Genomic DNA, 8,936 nt, shown 5'->3' on the forward strand with positions numbered 1-8,936 from the left:
CCTATTAAATGGATATTGAAATGTATGAATCGATTCTCTGTATCCCTAAACTTTCCTTTTACACATTCTATGTTTTTCATTTGTGCTGCATTCTGGGGATTTTCTTTGCATGATTTTTTGGTTCACAAATATATACTCCACCTGTGTCCAGCCTGCTTCTCTATCCATCTTTTGGGGGGTTTTGTTTAACTTTTGACTGTCACATTTCCCTGTTTAAGTTCCCTAATAGGATCTTCCAAAACTACTTGTTTTCATTGCATGGAAATGCTTCACCACTTCCCTCAGATGGTGTTAATATGTGCATTTCATGGCATTTTCCTGATTGTTACGTGAACAGTTTCCTTGGGGTAGGTTGCCTCTCCTTCATGGGCTTTACCTTCTTTATATATTTGGTAATTCTTGATTGTCATCTCATGTCTGAGAGGGTTGGGCTGTGATGGCTCCTGGTCAGGTCACTGGCCGTGCAATGGCGCGGTGACCTTCAGGTGGCAGTGTGGGACTTGGGGAGGAGGCCGAAGGGATGCAGTTCTAGAGAACTTCAGAGCCTTGAAGTGATGTTATGAAATTATTAATCTGTATTTATATCTGATGGGTTTGGTGCTGCGGGGGGTAAGTAAAATATTAGGAGAATTCCAGTTTCAAGATGAAAGACAGAGGACAGGCTGAAATCACTTCTCAGCATTTTAAAAAAATTAACAATTTTCAGTTACACAGTACATTTTCTGAATGTGTCTTTTTAAAAAATAACTTAGGTTAAATCAGCAACTGCATATCCTAAATAATAGAAAAAGTTAGGAATCATTGTTCCATAACATTCTATTAACAATATCTGAGTTTTTTGATCACCAATATATTTTTTAGTCCCCAAATGCACCATCAATCAGAACTGAGGTCCACTCTTCCACGGGACAAGTTGACTCTGACACTTGCAAGGGTAAGGAGTCTCTTGGTTTGAGAGCTGCTGGCCTCACTATGGCTCTCAGAGGCCACTTACAGGGAGCCATGAGGGTGAAATGAGACAAGGTGTGTGACACGCTGAGCACAGTGGCTGGCGTGCTGCGTGCTCTCAGTACTTGCTGGTTGCTCTTTTCTAAGGGGTGTTGATGGCTCTGAGCTGCAGAGAAGTGACTTCTTGCCTGGTCCTAAATGATTTGGTCCTCATCGTTCCCCGCCTCCTGCCAGGTACGTTCAGAGCAACCTGGCTCAGCCCTGGGCTTGTTGCTGCCACCTTGCTGGGGGTAGGGCTGGCTGGTAATGCTGGCCAGAGTGACCTGTCCCTAGGCCCCAACCCTCCCCTAGGCCAGGGGAAGGACCTGGCCTTCTGGGGACATTTGACAGGACTCACTCCTTGTCTTTGCTCCATGAATCTTCCCCTTCTCCCTCCTTCCTCCTGGCATGGGAGGAGGTGGTCCATCTTCGTGTGTCCCTGTGTGCACGTGTGTGTGCTCTTTTTTTTATTAGCTGTACCAGAGGTTTCTGGTGGTGCTGGCTGACATCCAAGAGGTGAGGAAAAAGCCCTCAGTGTGGGAGCCACCTAGAGGGTGGAGCCCTGATCTCCTAACAGATCCTTGCCTTGCTAAGCTGGGCAGATTTAAGGCCCGTCCCTGTGGGATTGTTACTGCCACCATCCAGGGAGCGAGGGCGGGAGGGGAGGGGCAGAGTGAACCAGTAGCCAAGGGCAGGTCTTCCCAGCCAGTGGCTGCTGTTCTCTGATATTCCTGAATGAGACATCGAGTTCCCCAGCCCTCAAGGTGCCTGGAAGGGCCTGGGGCGTTTGGAGCCCTCTTGGCCATCCTCCTCCAGTTCCCTGCAGACTTGTCCATTTACCCTAGTGATTCAGGTCAGTGACGTGGCAGCATAGGAGTACTGTGACATGAGGGGGTGGGAAGTACAAGCTTAAGAGACCACCTGGCCTTCCTCAGACATGACATTCTTGCATTACCTGCTGGGATCAACAGCTGAGGCCACAGCCTTCACACAAGCCCCTTTCCCTGCCCTCACCAGGCTGGCAAGTGGCTCCCAGGGGTACCTGCAAAGTTTCAGGCTCAGTGGAAGCCCCTGATGACCTTAGCCTAGATGCCTCCTTTGCACCCCCCTTTCCTGATCTGTGCCTTCCTCTGAGCAAGAACTGCTGCGGGCAGGCTGCCTTCTCAAGTCCCCCTGATGCCCCATATGCTGCTACGGAGGGGCCTGCATGTGACAGTGCCACTGTCTGGAGGCTCCTTCTCTCACTCCCAGACTATGCCCGGTTTTCGGAATCTAGTCCTGAGCTGTGTCTGGACAAGCAGCTTCCCATCAGACAAGCAGCTGTCCCTCAGTGAATTCAGGGGTGAGAGGCAGCGTGGGGCCCCAGGACCCAAGATCCCCTTTCACTGAGGGACAGCATGGCCAGGGACTTGCTGCCATGGCCTGCGCCAGCCTGAGGTCCTGATGTTTCCAGCTGCCCCAGAGGACATCACCCCCGTGCAGGTACCTTTCTATGGGCTGGGAGGAGCCCAAGGCTGCAGGAATAGGGTGGGTGGGAAAAACAGCAGCTGGAGAGTAGGCTGGGCATCCAGACTCTTCTGGAACCTGTTTGCTGTGTGGACTGATGTAGGTCTGGAGAGGTCAGGAAGGTGGGAAGAAGCAGCAAAGGTGACTGAGAAGGAGTGGGTGGCGTAGGAGGAGAAATACCAGGTTAGTGTGCTGTCCAGGAAGCCAGGGGAAGAAAACATTTCAAGGAAAACACCGTCACCTGTGTCACATGCTGCTGAGACGTCAAGTAAGGTGAGGACTGAGAACTCATCACTGGACTAGCCACGGGCTTTGACTGGAGGTCTTGACAAGAGCAGTTTGGTAGAGCAGTGGGAGAGAAACCTGACTGGTTCAAGAAAACAAGGGGAGAAAAATTGGAGACAGTATAGGTAACAGAAGCAATTAGCAATAGGAATCAAGGTCATCAGCTGAGAGTTTGGAGGAGGTTTTAGAGGTTTATGGATGGTGGAGAAAGTATGACCAAGTTATTGGAGTGGCAGAGGGGAAGGGACTAAGGACAGGGGCTAGGCCTGCTGGGCAACGCAGGGACCCACTTGAGGCTCCTGGTCATGGGGTTAAAGTGAGTGCAGGTGCCAAGTGGTCCACGAGTTGGATTCCACCAGGATTGACTGTTCCCCAGTGAGTGTAATGAAGCAGGAGATGGGCAAACGGGTTAAGAGTGGGTGTCAGTGAACAGTTATAATGATGGACCATAGAACCAATGACGTTCTCCTTACTCCTGGGAAAGGACGATAAACAGCAATGGACCCCTTGGATTCTCAGGTAGGGACCAGCCCCCAGGTATTTCCAGTTCCAAACATGAAGGCCAGCCTGTGCCCGACCTGGAGGCCTCGTGGGGGGCTTCTGTGACTTGCTCCTAACCTCCTCCTCTTCTCCCCGAGGCAGGTGTCCAGGGCAGTAAACTCTTTTGACTTCTCCTCACGTTGTTCTTTTTCCCACATGGTGTCCCAGGGGAAAGACTTTGACAGCTTGTTGTACCCATGGGACCACAGTACCATGCTGCGGACCTCAAGGCTCCCTGACACAGCGGGGGTTAGGGGTGAAGGAGGCTGCCAGAGACTTTGGGTGCCACACTCTGTCCCTCTAAGGGCTGGAGATTTAACCCAATCTGTGCTGGGTACAGCCACACCCCTCCCTGGGCTGCTCTTCCCAGCTCTCCCAGGCCAGGGAGCTTCTATATGGGGACACAATGGGTCACACTAAACTTAAAACTATGGCTGCTGCCTTGTCACTTTGGGCTCCTTATGCTGATAGACCAGCAGGCAAAGAAAGGAATGACTTACCATACTGGTAGGGGTAATTGGTTCTGATCGTCAGGAGCTAGGGCTGCTGCTATAGAACGAGAGCAGGGAGGAATATGCTTGGCATCAGATGATCCTTGATTTTCTCACACAAAGTTTTAACTGTAAAATGGGCAATTGTAGCAACCATGGTCTGATAATAGCGTGGTAACCCGAACTCCAGATCCCTTAGGGATGAGGGTCTAGGACACCCCACCATGAGAGCTGCTTGGACCAGCAAAAGTGCTGGCTCGGGGGGAGGAGGACCTAGAATGGGGGGTAGAGGAGGAAGATGACAGTATCAGCTACAGATGTGGGACCAATGGTAGCAGCACAAGCTGTATTCCACTAACTCTTCTCTTGTATGTGTCCCCAGAAATTGTGACCAACAAGAATCATGGAAAAGCTGTTCCTGGATTGAATGAATTTAATGTGGGAAGCAAGTGGATCTGAGTGGTGCAGGAGATGGACTGTAGTGGATGCTATTGGTGCCCTACCCAGATTCTCTTTATCAGACCAGTGCACCCATCCTCCAGCTGCTGGAATGGTTAGTTGCTAACGGTTCACAGGTAACTCCTCCAGAGATTTACCTTTGGCTGAATAAAAGCCCCCTTACCTGCTGTGTCAGTGAGGCTTCTCCAGAGAAACAAAACCAGTTGGAGAGGGCGGCAGGAGGAGGGGATCTGGGAATTGGCGCATGTGATTGTGGGGTCTGACAAGTCTGAAATTTGTAGAGGGGCCATTAGGCTGGAAACTCTGGCAAGAGTTGATGTTCCAGTCTCTGGCAGAATTCCTGCTTCTTTGGGAAAATTCAGTTTTTGCTCTTCAACTGATTGAACGAGGCCCACCCACAATACTCCTTTATTCAAAGTCAACTGCTTATAAATTAGTTACATCTACAAAATATCTTCATATCAACATCTAAACTAGCGTTTGACCAAACAAGTGGGCGCCATAGCCCGGCCAAATTAACACATAAAATTAACCACCCACCCAAGGAAGTGATGTTCTCACTCATACCCCCAACTCTAGGGTAGCCCACAGTCAACACCCAACAGACACAGAAGTTCAGAGAACCAGGCCCCTTGCTTCAAAATGGAAACAATCTGGTGTCATTTGTGCTGCAGAAGTCTCCAAAGGATCGTCCTGAAGCTAGACTGCAGCTTAGAGCTGTTTAGCTACTTTTCCTGCCCTGATTCCCCTCACTGCTAGTCTCCTGAGAGGATTTCCTCTATAAAACAAGTACATCCAAATCCCTGCCTCAGGCTCTGCTTCTAAGGAACCAAACCCAGGACACTGTGATGGTTAATTTTATGTGTCAACTTGGAGAGTGTTTTTGGATGAGATTAGCATTTAAATTTGAGTAAAGCAGATTGTCCTTCATAATGTGGGTAGGCCTCATCCAATCAGTTGAAGGCCTGGCTGCAACAAAGAGACTGGCTTCCACAAGTGAGAGGGAATTCTTCAGCCAGCTGCCTCAGACTTCATGAGCATCATTGGCTCTCTTGGGTCTCCACTCTGCAGTTTGTGGACTTGTCAGCCTCCATAATTGCATGAGCCAATCCCTTATAATAATTCACTTTATATATATATATATATATATACATACATACACACAACCCATTAGTTCTGTTTCTCTGGGGAACCCTAATAACAGATACAAACTATTTACAGAAAGTTAATCTCAAGGCTCAAGGAGAGGCCTGAGCAACTAGTGCCTCAACAGGAACCATCTTTATGTCTTAGGGTAGTGAGCATGATGGGTTCCTTTACTTCACCATTATGCAGCCAAAGGAGATAGGCAGCTGTGGGTCTGCTCAGGTGTTGGAATACTCAGCTTCGTGTTCAAGGGACTTGTCTCTGGGATTTATCAGTCAGCCCTGCCTCCTATATTTCTCATAACTAAACCAATCCCAGGGAAGTTCCTGCCACAAGCCCATGCACCCCATTCCTTATTTTGGCTCTGCAATTCAGGGTGTGTTCTGCACCTTGGTATGTACGCTCTGAACTGTCTCTGAGCTCAGGCATCGCCTGCATCCTTGCTTCTCTACCTGCCCCTACTGCTTGATCTTCATTACTTTTGGCAGTCCTTCCAGATATTTTGTGGGTTGGGATTCAAATGTCTTTTAGTTTTATCGGAGGTGGAGTTTGTGCTTCTGTTATTATTTTCTCATGTTGCTTTTGGAAGACTTCCAAGGGGAGAAGGAAAAATGCTTAATTTACTTCATCATTTAAAAATCTTGTAGGATTTTTGAATGTTTGCAAATCTGATGTGTATGAAGTAGTATCTTATTGTGAATTTAATTTGCATTTCCCTGAATACTAGTGAAGTTGCACGTATTTTTTGTGTGTTTCTTGGCTATTCTCGTTTGCTCTTCTGTGATGTGCCTGTTATATACTCTGCCCATTTTCTCTATTCAGTTCTTTTTTTGTTTCTGACTGATTTGTTAATGTCTAAAGATATTTTTTGATTCCAATACTTTTTTGACTAAATGTATTGCAAATATCTTCCCTCAGTCTGTAGCTTATTTTTTCAACTTTGGAAGGTGTCGTTTATTAAAAAGAAGTTTTGGGGCTTCCCTGGTGGCACAGTGGTTGAGAGTCCGCCTGCCGATGCGGGGGACATGGGTTCGTGTCCCGGTCCGGGAAGATCCCACGTGCCGCGGAGCGGCTGGGCCCGTGAGCCATGGCCGCTGAGCCTGTGCGTCCGGAGCCTGTGCTCCGCAACGGGAGAGGCCACAACAGTGAAAGCACGCATACCGCAAAAAAAAAAAAAAAAAAAAAAAGAAGTTTTGTATTTTAATTACATTTTAATGTAATTGAGTATATGATTGTTTTCCTTTATGGTCTGTGGTTTTTGTTTCTTGCTTAAGAAATCCCTTTTTATTCTGATGTTGTAAATATCAAACTCTTTACTTTTAAATATAAGACCTAAATTATGCTTTTGCCAGCACCATTTAATGAATAGTTCTGTCCCCTCTGATCTACACTGCCAATTTTCTCATCTAACAATTTTCCAAATATGTGTGGATCTGTTTCTTGGCTCCATAATCTGTTGTATTTGTCCAGTTGTCTACTCCTGCACCAAGACTCAGCTATAGTTAATTTATAGTAAAGCAAATCCCCTTCCTGTTCTTTAGAATTGTCTTGGCTATTATTGATTTTTGACCTTCTCTATATATATTTTAGATTCAGCTTGTCAAATTTCATTGAAAACCCTTCTGGGATTTCATCTGGAATGTCATTAAATGTATAGGTTATTTTTGGAAAGAATTGACATCTTTAGATATGGAGGCTTTCTATCTAGGAACGTCTTTCCTGTTTTGGGGGGTTTTTTTGTTTTTCTTGGTGCCTTTCAAATGCACTTTTAAAATTGTGTCTATTCCTTGAATTCTTGGTAAGACTTGTCATCAAACAATCTGGGTCTTGAGTTTTATGTTTGTTGTTGTTAGATTTTTAATTATTAATTCATTTTTTGAAAAATCCCAGATGACAAGAATGAAGTACAAGGTACTGGGTTAGAGCTAGAGACTCTATGAGTATGAACTTATGTTTAACTTAATATAGATACTGATAGATGCATGTAGAAATAATTATGGATATGTGTACATACATGGATTAATATATATTAATATATAATATATATTATACACACACAGGTTTATATATACATATGTAATTTTTTTTTTTTTTGGTACGCGGGCCTCTCACCGTTGTGGCCTCTCCCGTTGCGGAGCACAGGCTCCGGGCGCACAGGCTCAGCGGCCATGGCTCACGGGTCCAGCCGCTCCGCAGCATGTGGGATCTTCCTGGACCGGGGCACGAACCCGCGTTCCCTGCATCGGCAGGCGGACTCTCAACCACTGTGCCATCAGGGAAGCCCCTGTAATATTTTTAATATATATTACATATACATATAAATTTGAGCAACAAAATAACTAACATAGTATTTATAACCCAAAGCATAAATAAATATCCATAAGTTCACACAGGTGTAAATAAATGATTGAATTAAATAAGTCAGTGAGGGAGAGAGGCAAATCAATCTTCAATGCAGAAGAATTCCAAATGATTTATATAGATACTCCCCTCTAAAGGAGATGGAATATAACTCCCACTTCTTAAGTGTGGGCTAGGCTTAGTGACTTAGTTCCAAAAAGGACAGTATGAAAAGTGGGAATAAAGTAAATTACACGAGAGAAGATAGACAAACATTATCTCAGCAAGATGATCAAGGTCAACAGCAACAGTGATGAGGCACCTTGATAGTATTAACCCTTCATGTGATGGGAGGAAAATTTTGTAAAATCATCTTCTTTAGATCAAATAGAAAGAAATCTTCCCCCAGCCTGGATGAACGAAATTTGGTTTTTTAAATTATTGATATTAATAGTTAATTATTTGTAGTCTCCTTCTGCTTCACAGCTCTTCATTGACAATGCCATGTAAAACTTTAGGATTGTTAGCAAATTTGAGAAAAGCTCTGATTTAGTTACTATGGCTATGTAACAGACCACCCCAAACTCAATGACATAACACAGTAACCCCTTTATTAGGCTCATAGTTTCCGTGGGTCAAAAATTCAGAAAGGGCACAGGCTGGGGGTGACTCAGTAGCTGGGCTGGAATCACCTGAAGGCTTATGCATCCCCATGCCCTGGACTGGGAGGACTTGGGGATGAGGACTCTTGACCTCTCCACATGGCCTGGCTTCCTCACAGCACGGAGCCTCAGGGACTGGGACATCTGTCATGGTGGCTCTCAGTGGGAGTTTTCCAGCCATCAAGGAGAAGCTACATCGCCTTTTGTTACCTAACCTCAGAGTCAAGAAGCGTCAAGTTCCTCACATCCTATTAGTTAGCGGCTCCAGCCCAAAAGGTCCAAGAGAAAGGGAATCTGTGTCCACCTCTTGATGAGGGAGGGGCAAGAGCATGAGGACAGGAGACATTGTTGCAATCATCTTTAGAAAAATAAAATCTGTTACAACCTCTAACCAGTTTCTCTCCTCTCTGAGCTATCTAGATGTGCTAGCTGCTTGTAGTACAGGAATATGATAACTTCTATTTCTTGAAATTCCCATCAAATAAAGGAAAAAAAGCATTTAAGCCATGACTGAAAACAT

The sequence above is a fragment of the Globicephala melas genome, chromosome 2 (assembly GCF_963455315.2).
Source record: "Globicephala melas chromosome 2, mGloMel1.2, whole genome shotgun sequence".
Taxonomy (NCBI): Eukaryota; Metazoa; Chordata; class Mammalia; order Artiodactyla; family Delphinidae; genus Globicephala; species Globicephala melas.